This window comes from Musa acuminata, chromosome BXJ3-7 (genome assembly GCF_036884655.1).
Source record: "Musa acuminata AAA Group cultivar baxijiao chromosome BXJ3-7, Cavendish_Baxijiao_AAA, whole genome shotgun sequence".
NCBI classification, from domain to species: domain Eukaryota; kingdom Viridiplantae; phylum Streptophyta; class Magnoliopsida; order Zingiberales; family Musaceae; genus Musa; species Musa acuminata.
This window is the reverse complement of record NC_088355.1, coordinates 32,484,179-32,496,416: the sequence shown is the minus strand read 5'-3', so window position 1 is coordinate 32,496,416 and position 12,238 is coordinate 32,484,179.

Genomic DNA, 12,238 nt, shown 5'->3' with positions numbered 1-12,238 from the left:
GCAACCTCCTTGGACAGGTGATGCATCGCCTGAGCTCGGTCTTCGAGCTCTGGCAGAAAGGTGCAACCACCCCTGACAGAGAGGTGCATCCGCCTGAGCTCAGTCTTCGAGCTCTGCCAGGCGGTGCAACCTCTCCAGTCAAGAGGTGCAACCGCCTGATCCCGGAATTCCGGGATTTGATGGTTTTGAGCTCGAATTTTGAATTGGGTTGGGGCCTATAAATACCCCACCCATTCAGCATTGAAACGATACAGACCTACCCGAAATCTTGATCTTTTCAGTGGTTCTTAGAGCTCAAAACTGCTAGTTTTCCTCCTCCTTCTGTTCTTCAAGTTTGAGTTGTAAAGAGAGGAGAGAAAACATCTGAAAGGGTTGTCTCCTAAGCCCGTCAAAAGGAGTGAATCTGTAAGAGGGTAGTTGGCCTTCGCCTATTGAAGGAAGGCCCCTAGTTGACGTCGGCAACCTCGTCGGTGGAGGAAGCCAAAAGTGGAGTAGGTCAAGGCTGACCGAACCACTCTAAATCTCTGGTTTGCATTTATTTTTTAGCACTCTATCATTACTGCAAACCTCCTTCATTACTACTGCTCTCTGCGCTTTCACGAACAAGTTCTAAGTGCTGTTCTTCCGAATCTGCATTCAGACATAAATTCGTATTTTCATACATTACAGTTTACGTTTATGTTTGATTCTGCAGAACTGTCTTCCGTGCTTTTACGAACGAGCTTCTTTGCAGTTTACACTTACATTTTGATCCTATTGATAACTGCAAACTGTCCTCTACAATTTTACGAATGAGTTTTAACATTTAGACGTAAAACTGCATTCAGACGTAAATCGGCTTTCCTCGCTCAATCATCAGTTCTCAGTTCACGTTTACGTCTTGATTTCAACTGCATACTGCCTTCTGCGAGTATACAAACTAGTTTCAAAGTTTAGACGTAAATCTGCGTCTAGACGTAAAACTGCGTTTAGACGTAAATCTGCGTTTAGACGTAAATCTGAGTTTAAGACGTAAATCTGAGTTTAGACGTAAATCTGCGTTTAGACGTAAAACTACGTTTAGACGTAAATCTGCGTTTAGACGTAAATCTGCGTTTAGACGTAAATCTGCGTTTAGACGTAAAACTGCGTTTAGACGTAAATCTGAGTTTAGACGTAAACTACGCTTAGACGCAAAACTGCGCTTAGACGCAATCTGCGCTTAGACGCAAACTGCACTTAGTTACAAACTGAGAATTTGCTTTTGCATCATAATAGTTTTTGAACGAACGCAGCTTTTGGTTTTTAATCGCTGTAAGATTTCCGCTGCACTAATTCACCCCCCCCCCTCTTAGTGCTCTCGATCCTAACACTTTTAGACGCAAAACTACATTTAGACGTAAAATTATGTTTAGACGTAAAACTACGTTTAGACGCAAAATTGCGTTTAGACGTAAAACTACGTTTAGACGTAAAACTGCGTTTAGACATAAAACTGCATTTAGACGCAAAACTGCGTTTAGACGTAAAACTGCGTTTAGACGTAAAACTGCGTTTGGACGTAAAACTGAGTTTAGACGCAAACTGCGCTTAGACGCAAACTGCGCTTAGACGCAAACTGTGCTTAGACGCAAACTGCGCTTAGATGCAAACTGTGTTTAGACGCAAACTGCGCTTAGACGCAAACTGCGCTTAGACGCAAACTGCACTGTGATTCTGCTTTTATATCGAAATCGTTTTTAATCGGACGAACGCAGCTTTCGTTTTTAAAATCGCTGTAAGATTTCCGCTGCACTAATTCACCCCCCCCCCCTCTTAGTGCTCTCGATCCTAACAAGTATTACATGCATAATTTCATATCATCATTCATAATTACATTAATATTTCAATATAGCATTTTTTTCTCAAAGTGTGTAACTTAGCACTCATAGCATTTTAAATCATGATTTACATCATATGCAATACATCACATCATAATTAGAAAGCACAAGTATTGCATGCATAATTGCACATCATAAATATATCATGATGGTATCAATTTTGTCAAATTATATCCTACCATACATGATCAAAACTTCTCCCTATTTTATCATTGAAAACAAGAAGAAAGTAGGGGGAAGAGCATAAAAGTGTTAAATATTTCAATCATTTCAAGGCATTTACATCATAGATCAAGTCATTATTTGTGATTCATCATAAAGCAAGTTAGTTTTCAATCATCACATAAGGCATTTAAGGAATTTTTGAAACATAGGAGAATGATTAATTTAAGCATACATTGTTTCAATCCAATTCAAGTCATGAATATCAATGCTTTCATATTGTGAGTATCAATTCATGAATACCACAAGATATTATTTGTGACTTTAATTTTGCAAGATCAAGATTATGATTTAGATAAAACTTATTCAAATCAAATCATTAACTTGAAATTCATAATCAAGTCATTAAAATTAATTTTGAGATTTACAAAATATCATGAAATCATTAATCTCAATCAGATGGGAAAAGCATTTTTTTTAAGAGATTCTTTTTCATCTAAGCATGCCTTAGTCTTTATATGCCAAATTAAGATAAGCATGAAAGTTCAAGACATAAGGCAAAGAAATCTTGTATTATGAAATATATGATATCAAGGCTCATGATTCATTCGAAAAGATATAGTACAAAGAGCAACTTAAAACATTCTTATCAAGATCACATTTTAAAATATTCCAAATTTCAAGATATCAATATGACACTTCATTGAATTGCATTTCATTTGAAGAACTCCTTTTTGATAAATGTAGGGAGCATAATGAACGATCTTGATTTATAAAGAGCTTCATGTTATAATTATTAAGATCATGATTTTAATAATTATTTTCTTTAGCAAAAACACTATCATTCATATTTCGAGATGGAATTTATAAGCAGGAATCATTTCATCAAATCCATTTTAGAAAAATATTTTTCATAAGTGTATGAGAAAATCTGATTGTTAGGATACCAATTGTTAAGTGAATCCGAAAATGAAATTAACACTTTCATATATTCAGACATGATTTTTGCTATAGATCTTGAAATTAAATCAAGAAGATCAAACAAGCTCATGATCATGGATAACTTAAAATCTCATGCATAAAATTGTTAATAACCATTTAATATTACATCTTTATGCATTACTTTAAACGTGATTTCATTCAACAATGTTAATCAAACATGATACACATTATTACTTCTTAACCATGATCAAAATCATTTTGTTTGTTTATCATGCAATATTATCATTTTTGAAATTATCAGCATGATCATAATTTTTGTATTTTTATTTTTAAACATGTAATTTTCAAGAAAATTAATTCTAAACTAAAAAAGAAAATATATCATGAAAGCATCAAGTAATTTTAAAATAAACCAAAGGCATTTTAATTACCTCAATATCGTAGGCTGGTAAGGCGTAGTTTGCCGCCTCGCTTTTGTTGACTTTCTCGTCTTCAGAGCAGCTCGATTCATCCCAATTTTTGTTCTCCTTCTTGCGTTTAAAGCAAGTAGTTCCATTCTTTTTGCTTTTTAATTTTCGTTTCATTTGTAGTTTACGTTCACCATCACTTAATCTTATGCTCGAGTGGTCTTCAAATGTTCTATGTCCCAAATCCTTCCTGTTCTTTGGAAGGTTGGTTTGTTCATCATTGTCCTCATCACTTGAGTCATCGCTCAAGTGGAATTCATTTGTCCAGAGTTCCAAATCCTTCCTGTTCTTTGGAAGGTGATTGTGTTCAACATGTTCATCATGTGCATTGTGCACCATTTCATATGTCATCAATGAACCAATTAGTTCTTCAAGTGGTAAGTTGTTTAGATTTTTAGCTTCTTGTATTGCAGTTACTTTTGAATCCCACTTTTTCGAAAGAGAACACAAAATTTTGTTTATGAGTTCAAAATCCGAAAAACATTTTCCAAGAGCTCTTAAACTATTGACGACATTCGTGAAACGGGTGTACATGTCGCCTATAGTCTCGCTTGGTTGCATTTGAAAAAACTCGAAATCATGCAATAAAAAGTTAACTTTCGAGTCTTTGACTCTACTAGTTCCCTCGTGCGTGATTTCAAGTGTTCGCCAAATGTCAAAAGCCGTTTCGCACGTGGAAATCCGATTGAACTCATTTTTGTACAAAGCGCAAAATAAGGCATTCATAGCCTTTGCGTTTAAAGAAAAATACTTCTTCTCCAAATCCGACCATTCGTTCATCGGTTTAGAGGGAAGTTGAAAACCGTTTTTAATGATATTCCATAAATCTAAATTCGTAGAAATCAAGAAAACTCTCATTCGAGTTTTCCAATATGTGTAGTACAATCCGTTAAACAACGATGGACGAAAGACCGAAAAGCCCTCTTGAAAACCATGAAGAGCCATTTCTCTCGGGTGTAAATCCGAAATGAGAAAAACCGGGCTCTGATACCAATTGTTAGGATCGAGAGCACTAAGAGGGGGGGGTGAATTAGTGCAGCGGAAATCTTTCAGCGATTAAAAACGAAAGCTGCGTTTGTTCAATAAAAGTGATTTCAATGTAAAAGCCGATCTTAAGATTAAGCGCAGTTTACGCAGTTTGCGTCTAAACGCAGTTTGCGTCTAAACACAGTTTGCGTCTAAACACAGTTTTACGTCTAAACTCAGTTTACGTCTAAACGCAGTTTGCGTCTAAACATAATTTGCGCCTAAACGCAGTTTGTGTCTAAACTCAGTTTACGTCTAAACGCAGTTTGCGTCTAAACACAGTTTGCGCAGTTTACGTCTAAACGCAGTTTTACGTCTAAACGCAGTTTTACGTCTAAACGTAGTTTTACGTCTAAACGTAATTTGCGTAGTTTTAGAAAGATCTGAACTTAGAAACTCGTTCGTAAAAGCACAGAAGACAGTTTGCAGTTATAAATGGAATCAGAACGTAAACGTAAACTGCAATGTAAAGATCGTACGAAAACACCGATTTACGTCTGAATGCAGATTCGGAAAAATTAAAACTTAGAGACTTGTTCGTAAAAGCGCAGAGGGCAGTAGCTATGTAGGAGGTTTGCAGTAATGATAAAGTGCTCAAAGTAAAAGCAAACCAGAGATTTAGAGTGGTTCGGTCAGTCTTGACCTACTCCACTTTTGGCTTCCTCCACCGACGAGGTCACCGACGTCAACTAGAGGCCTTCCTTCAATAGGCGAAGGCCAACTGCCCTTTTACAGTTTCACTCCTTTTGACGGGATCAGGAGACAACCCTTACAGAATGTTTCTCTCCTCACTTTACAATTCAGAAGCTTAAAGAACAAAATGAGGAGACTTAAAGGCTTTACAACAATTTTGAGCTCAAGAATCACAGAGAAGATCAAGATTTCGGTGTTGGTCTCTTACTATTTCTGTGTTGAATGGGTGGGGTATTTATAGGCCCCAACCCAGTTCAAATTTGGAGCTCAAAACGATCAAATTCCGGAATTCCGGGATCAGGCGGTTGGACCTCCTGACTGGAGAGGTTGCACCGCCTGGCAGAGCTCGGAGACTGAGCCCAAGCGGTTGCACCTCTCTGTCAGGGGCAGTTGCACCGCTTGAGTCTGGCTCGGAGACTGAGCCCCAGGCGGTGCCACCTCCTGACTGAGGCGGTTGCACCTCTCCTGCCAGAGCTCGAAGACCGAGCCCAAGCGGTGCTACCTCTGTCAGGGGAGGTTGCACCGCCCAGTCTCGCTCGGAGACTGAGCCCAGGCGGTGCTACCTCCTGGCTGGAGTGGTTGCACCGCCCAGTCTCCCTGGGAGACTTAGCCCAGGCGGTGCCACCTCCTGGCATGGGCGGTTGCACCTCCTGGTGCAATCAGGGTCCGAATGGTTAGCTCCATTCGACCCAATTTCAGTTTTTTAGGGGCCCAATTGCCCCTGGATTAAGCTAATGGGATCACCTCCCATTTCCAACTTAATCAACGTGCTAACTACGATTAAATCTAAGACAATTTCTGCAGCTTTGCTTCGGTGCGTCAATCGCTTCTTCCGGCGAGTTTCCGGCGAACTTCCGTCGATCATCCGATGAACCCTCGGTGATCCTCCTGCGGACTTCCAGCAAACTCCTGGACTTGCGACGATCCACTTGGCGAGTTCCGACGAGCTTCGCTTGGCAAGCTTCTGGACTTCTCGGATTTGTTCCCGCAGAACCTCCGACGACCGTCCGAACTTCCGTCGAACTCTCGAACTCGCAACGTGATCATGAACTTGACTCCGGCGCAACTCCTGCTGCTTGTCTAACTTTCATCATAGTTAATCCTGCACACTTAAAACAAAACTTCGATCGAGACAATTAATCCTAAGCAATTTAACCAAGTTGTCCGGCATGTCATTGGTCCCTCGACGCTTCGTCCGATTCTTCGGCGTATCGTCCTCTCCTGCAGCCTATTGCCCAATCGGCCAGTTAACTCCGCAACTCCGATATCCTTGGCACAATACCCGCTCTTCTTGGCCTGATGCCCGAGTCCACGGCCCGAAGCCTTCTGTCGATACGTCGACCGATCCACCGGCCCGACGTCCAATCTTCTGACATGTTCCTTCGGCACAACATGATTTTCCTGCTTTAATTGTCTCATCCTGATCGAAGCATCCTGCGTCACTCAAAACGCAGATTAAATCATAAACATATATCAAGTAGTTTCATCATCAAAATACGAGATTCAACAATTATACCACCGTATGGAAGCATCATGTCTTTCTTAGATAGTTCTAACATGTTTTGTTGGATAAGATAACCAAGACAAATGTCATGTCCTTTCATGATCCAATACATAGTTCCTAATTCTATTTGGCTTACTTCATCGTGATGGTATTGTTTAGGGAAAATGATGCTAGTTAGGATATGATGAAGTACCTTAGTGTTTAGTGGTAATAGACGTTCACAACTTTTAGGAACAATCGCTAAATTGGGATTGGCGAAAATTGTTCCTAAGGCTTCAACATATGTTGTCCCAACAGTTTCATCATCCCCTGATCCTCTAAAGTAAAGTCCTCTATTTTTTATGGGAATGCCTATCATGTCGCAAATGAGTTTATCCATAATGGAGATGTGTTGTCCTAAGAGATAGGTAGACATTATTTCTTCTTCATCTACTTGTATATTGTTGTAAAATAATCTAACAAGTCTTGGATAGATGGGTTCATTAATTTATAAAATAGGGAGTAGATCTAGGTTTGCAAACCATTGGATTGTCTCTAAGTCTCTTAGTTCATCTAAATCTACATGTTTTCCCTTATTAACACTTCTAAATTCGAAAGAGGAAAACTTTTCAGCATGATATTTTGAATCGAAAAGGGTAATATCAAAGTCTTCCACTAATCTCCTCTTCCCTTTGTCCCTTGATGATCTTCTAGACCTCATAACTACTGCTGTTTAGGAGGATAGTAATGAGCAAGAGTAAATGAATCAAAAACAAAATTTAAGGGCTTCTTAGAGAATACCTTAGTGAGATCTTCAAGAGAAGGAGAGATTGTTGATCTTTTACTTCGAAATGAGGAGTATTTGGGATGCTATGAGGGGAGAAATGGAGGTGGAGAAGCTTTGGAAGAGTAAAAAGGGGAAGGGAGTGAGTTGGGGTCGGTTCCACTGCCAGCCCTATCTCGGTTGCACCGCCCCAACTGGGTGCTACCTCTGGCAATACGTGATAGTCGGAGGTGCTACCTCCAGCTGGGGCGGTGCAACTGCTACAGGCAGTGAGCATGGTTCTGATTGCTGTGTGGTCTGATTTGAATGTTTTTGACTTTGAGATGAATTTTTATTTTTGGATCAATCAACTTTACTTACGTAATTACGTAAGAATTTTCATTTTAAGATAAGAACTTTTATACGATCAAGATAAATCTTTTGACGTGAATACTCTCAATGTCGTACACATGTTTGTAACAGATTGTTCAAGTTGGTAAGCATTGCAAGTTCATGACAAACTTAGTCAGTTCATGATATAGTTGGATTCGAAAGTTATGAATGTTGAATCTCGTATTTTGATGATGAAACTACTTGATATATGTTTATGATTTAATCTGCGTTTTGAGTGACGCAGGATGCTTCGATCAGGATGAGACAATTAAAGCAGGAACATCATGTTGTGCCGGAGGAACATGTCAGAAGATTGGACGTCAGGCCGGTGGATCGGTCGACGTATCGATAGAAGGCTTCGGGTCGTGGACTCAGGCATCGGGCCAAGAAGAGCGGGTATTGTGCCAAGGATATCGGAGTTGCGGAGTCGACTGGCCGATTGGGCAATAGGCTGCAGAAGAGGACGATGCGCCGAAGAATCGGACGAAGCGTCGAGAGACCAATGACATGCCGGACAACTTGGTTAATTGCTTAGAACTAATTGTCTCGATCGAAGTTTTTGTTTTGTTGTGCAGGATTAACTACGATGAAAGTTAGACAAGCAGCAGGTGTTGCGCCGGAGTCAAGATCATGATCACGTTGGGAGTTCTAGAGTTCGACGGAAGTTCGGACGGTCGTCGGAGGTTCAGCGAGAACAGATCCGAGAAGTCCAGAAGCTTGCCAAGCGAAGCTCGTCAGAACTCGCCAAGTGGATCGTCGCAAAGTCCAGGAGTTTGCCGGAAGTCCGCAGAAGCATCACCGAGGGTTCATCGGATGATCGACGGAAGTTCGCCGGAAACTCGCCGGAAGAAGCGATTGACGTACCGAAGCAGAGCTGCAGAATTTGTCTTAGATTTAATCGTAGTTAGCACGGTGATTAAGTTAGAAATGGGAGGTGATCCCATTAGCTTAATCCTGGGGCAATTGGGCCCCTGAAGAACTCAAGTTGGGTCGAATGGTTCAACCCATTCGAACCCAAGTAGCTGTGGGAGGTGCAACCGCCCAGGCAGGGAGGTGCAACCGCCCAGGCTAAGTCTCCCAGCGAGACTGGGCGGTGCAACCGCTCCAGCCAGGAGGTGCAACCGCCCACGGCTCAGTCTCCAAGCGAGACTGGGCGGTGCAACATCCTCTGTCAAGAGGTAGCACCGCCAGAGCTCAAGTTCCGAGCTCTGCCGAGAGGTGCAACCACCGAGCTCGGTCTTCGAGCTCTGGCAGAGTGATGCAACCTCCTTGGACAGGTGATGCATCGCCTGAGCTCGGTCTTCGAGCTCTGGCAGAAAGGTGCAACCACCCCTGACAGAGAGGTGCATCCGCCTGAGCTCAGTCTTCGAGCTCTGCCAGGCGGTGCAACCTCTCCAGTCAAGAGGTGCAACCGCCTGATCCCGGAATTCCGGGATTTGATGGTTTTGAGCTCGAATTTTGAATTGGGTTGGGGCCTATAAATACCCCACCCATTCAGCACTGAAAAGAAAAAGAACTTACCCGAAATCTTGATCTTTTCAGTGGTTCTTAGAGCTCAAAACTGCTAGTTTTTCTCCTCCTTCTGTTCTTTAAGTTTGAGTTGTAAAGAGAGGAGAGAAAACATCTGAAAGGGTTGTCTCCTAAGCCCGTCAAAAGGAGTGAATCTGTAAGAGGGTAGTTGGCCTTCGCCTATTGAAGGAAGGCCCCTAGTTGACGTCGGCAACCTCGTCGGTGGAGGAAGCCAAAAGTGGAGTAGGTCAAGGCTGACCGAACCACTCTAAATCTCTGGTTTGCATTTATTTTTTAGCACTCTATCATTACTGCAAACCTCCTTCATTACTACTGCTCTCTGCGCTTTCACGAACAAGTTCTAAGTGCTGTTCTTCCGAATCAGCATTCAGACGTAAATTCGTATTTTCATACATTACAGTTTACGTTTGATTCTGCAGAACTGTCTTCCGTGCTTTTACGAACGAGCTTCTTTGCAGTACACACTTACATTTTGATCCTATTGATAACTGCAAACTGTCCTCTACAATTTTACGAACGAGTTTCAACATTTAGACGTAAAACTGCATTCAGACGTAAATCGGCTTTCCTCGCACAATCATCAGATCTCAGTTCATGTTTACATCTTGATTTCAACTGCATACTGCCTTCTGCGAGTATACAAACGAGTTTCAAAGTTTAGACGTAAATCTGCGTCTAAACGTAAAACTGCGTTTGGACGTAAATCTACGTTTAAACGTAAATCTGCGTTTAGACGTAAAACTGCGTTTAGACGTAAATCTGCGTTTAGACATAAAACTGCGTTTAGACGTAAATCTGAGTTTAGACGTAAATCTGCGTTTAGACGTAAAACTGCGTTTAGACGTAAATCTGCACTTAGACGCAAAACTGCGCTTAGACGCAAACTGCGCTTAGACGCAATCTGCGCTTAGACGCAAACTGCGCTTTCATACAAACTGAGAATTAGCTTTTGCATCATAATAGTTTTTATTGAACGAACGCAGCTTTTGGTATTTAATCGCTGTAAGATTTCCGCTGCACTAATTCACCCCCCCCCCCCCTCTTAGTGCTCTCGATCCTAACAATTGGTATCAGAGCCGGGTATTTCTCATTTCGGATTTACACCTGAGAGAAATGGCTCTTCAAGAGGGCTTTTCGGTCTTTCGTCCACCGTTGTTTAACGGATTGGACTACACTTATTGGAAAACTCGAATGAGAGTTTTCTTGATTTCTACGAATTTAGACTTATGGAGTATCATTGAAAACGGTTTTCAACTTCCCTCCAAACCGATGAACGAATGGTCGGATTTGGAAAAGAAGTATTTTTCTTTAAACGCGAAGGCTATGAATGCCTTATTTTGCGCATTAGACAAAAATGAGTTCAATCGGATTTCTACGTGTGAAACGGTTTTTGACATTTGGCGAATTCTTGAAATCACGCACGAGGGAACTAGTAGAGTCAAAAACTCGAAAGTTAACTTTATATTGCATGATTTTGAGTTTTTTCAAATGCAACCAACCGAGACTATAGGCGATATGTACTCCCGTTTCACGGATGTCGTCAATAGTTTAAGAGCTCTTGGAAAATGTTTTTCGGACTTTGAACTCGTAAACAAGATTTTGCATTCTCTTTCTAAGAAGTGGGATTCAAAAGTAACTGCAATACAAGAAGCTAAAAACCTAAACAACTTACCACTTGAAGAACTAATTGGTTCATTGATGACATATGAAATGGTGTACAATGCACATGATGAACATGTTGAACTCTGGACAAATGAATGCCACTTGAGCGATGACTCAAGTGATGAGGACAATGATGAACAAAACAACCTTCCAAAGAACAGGAAGGATTTGGGACATAGAACATTTGAAGACCACTCGAGCATAAGCTCAAGTGATGGTGAACTTAAACTACAAATGAAACGAAAATTAAAAAGCAAAAAGAATCAAACTACTTGCTTTAAACGCAAGAAGAAGAACAAAAATTGGGATGAATCGAGCTCCTCCGAAGAAGAGAAAGTCAACAAAAGCAAGGCGGCAAACTACGCCTTAATAGCCTACAATGATGAGGTAATCGAAATCCCCCTAATTTACTTCGAAATTACATGATGCTTTTCATGATGCATTTTTCTTTTTCTTTAAATTTTCTTGAAAATTATATTTTTAATAATTTAATAATGAAAATGCAAAAATATGATCATGCTTGTAATCTTGAAAATGATAATGAAAATTGCATGTCTTATGTTAATGCAAGATAGAAATCTAATGATTTTACACCTAGTGAGATTAATCTTATTTATGTGCTTGAGAAGCAAGAATGTATATTTTGATGATTTTCATATTGCTTTTCAATGACGATACATGGCTTTTGTCTGGAAGGCTTGATATTTTTCATTGTCTTTGTTTATTAAAGATAATGTATGGTTTTGACATAAAAATAAATATTTGAGCATGCTATTATAAAGTCAATCATAAATTAAAACTAAAGAAGTTTTAGGCATTTATAAGAATCATTCAAAATTATGTTCAATGAAACCTTGCTTAATGTTGCAATGAAAATATTAAAGTTATACTTGATGATTTCAGATTTGACAAATGCTACACTTTAAATATGAATCATTCTTCAATCAGATTAAATGCTTCAATCATTTTCTATCTCTAAGAGTTCTCGATTTTGGTGAAATACAAGTGATAAATTCATTTATGATATCTTGTAAATCACTTGAATTATGAATGAGTTTTTCTTTTTTATGATGTGTTAAAAGAATCACTTAAAAAGAAAATGTTTTTCCCATTTTATCGAGATTAATGATTTCATGATATTATGTGAATCTCGAAACTGATTTTGATGAAATAGTAATAACGTTATTCATGTTATGAATCTTAAAAATGATAATATGCTTCATGTGATAATATGGATACATGAAACACTTATGATATT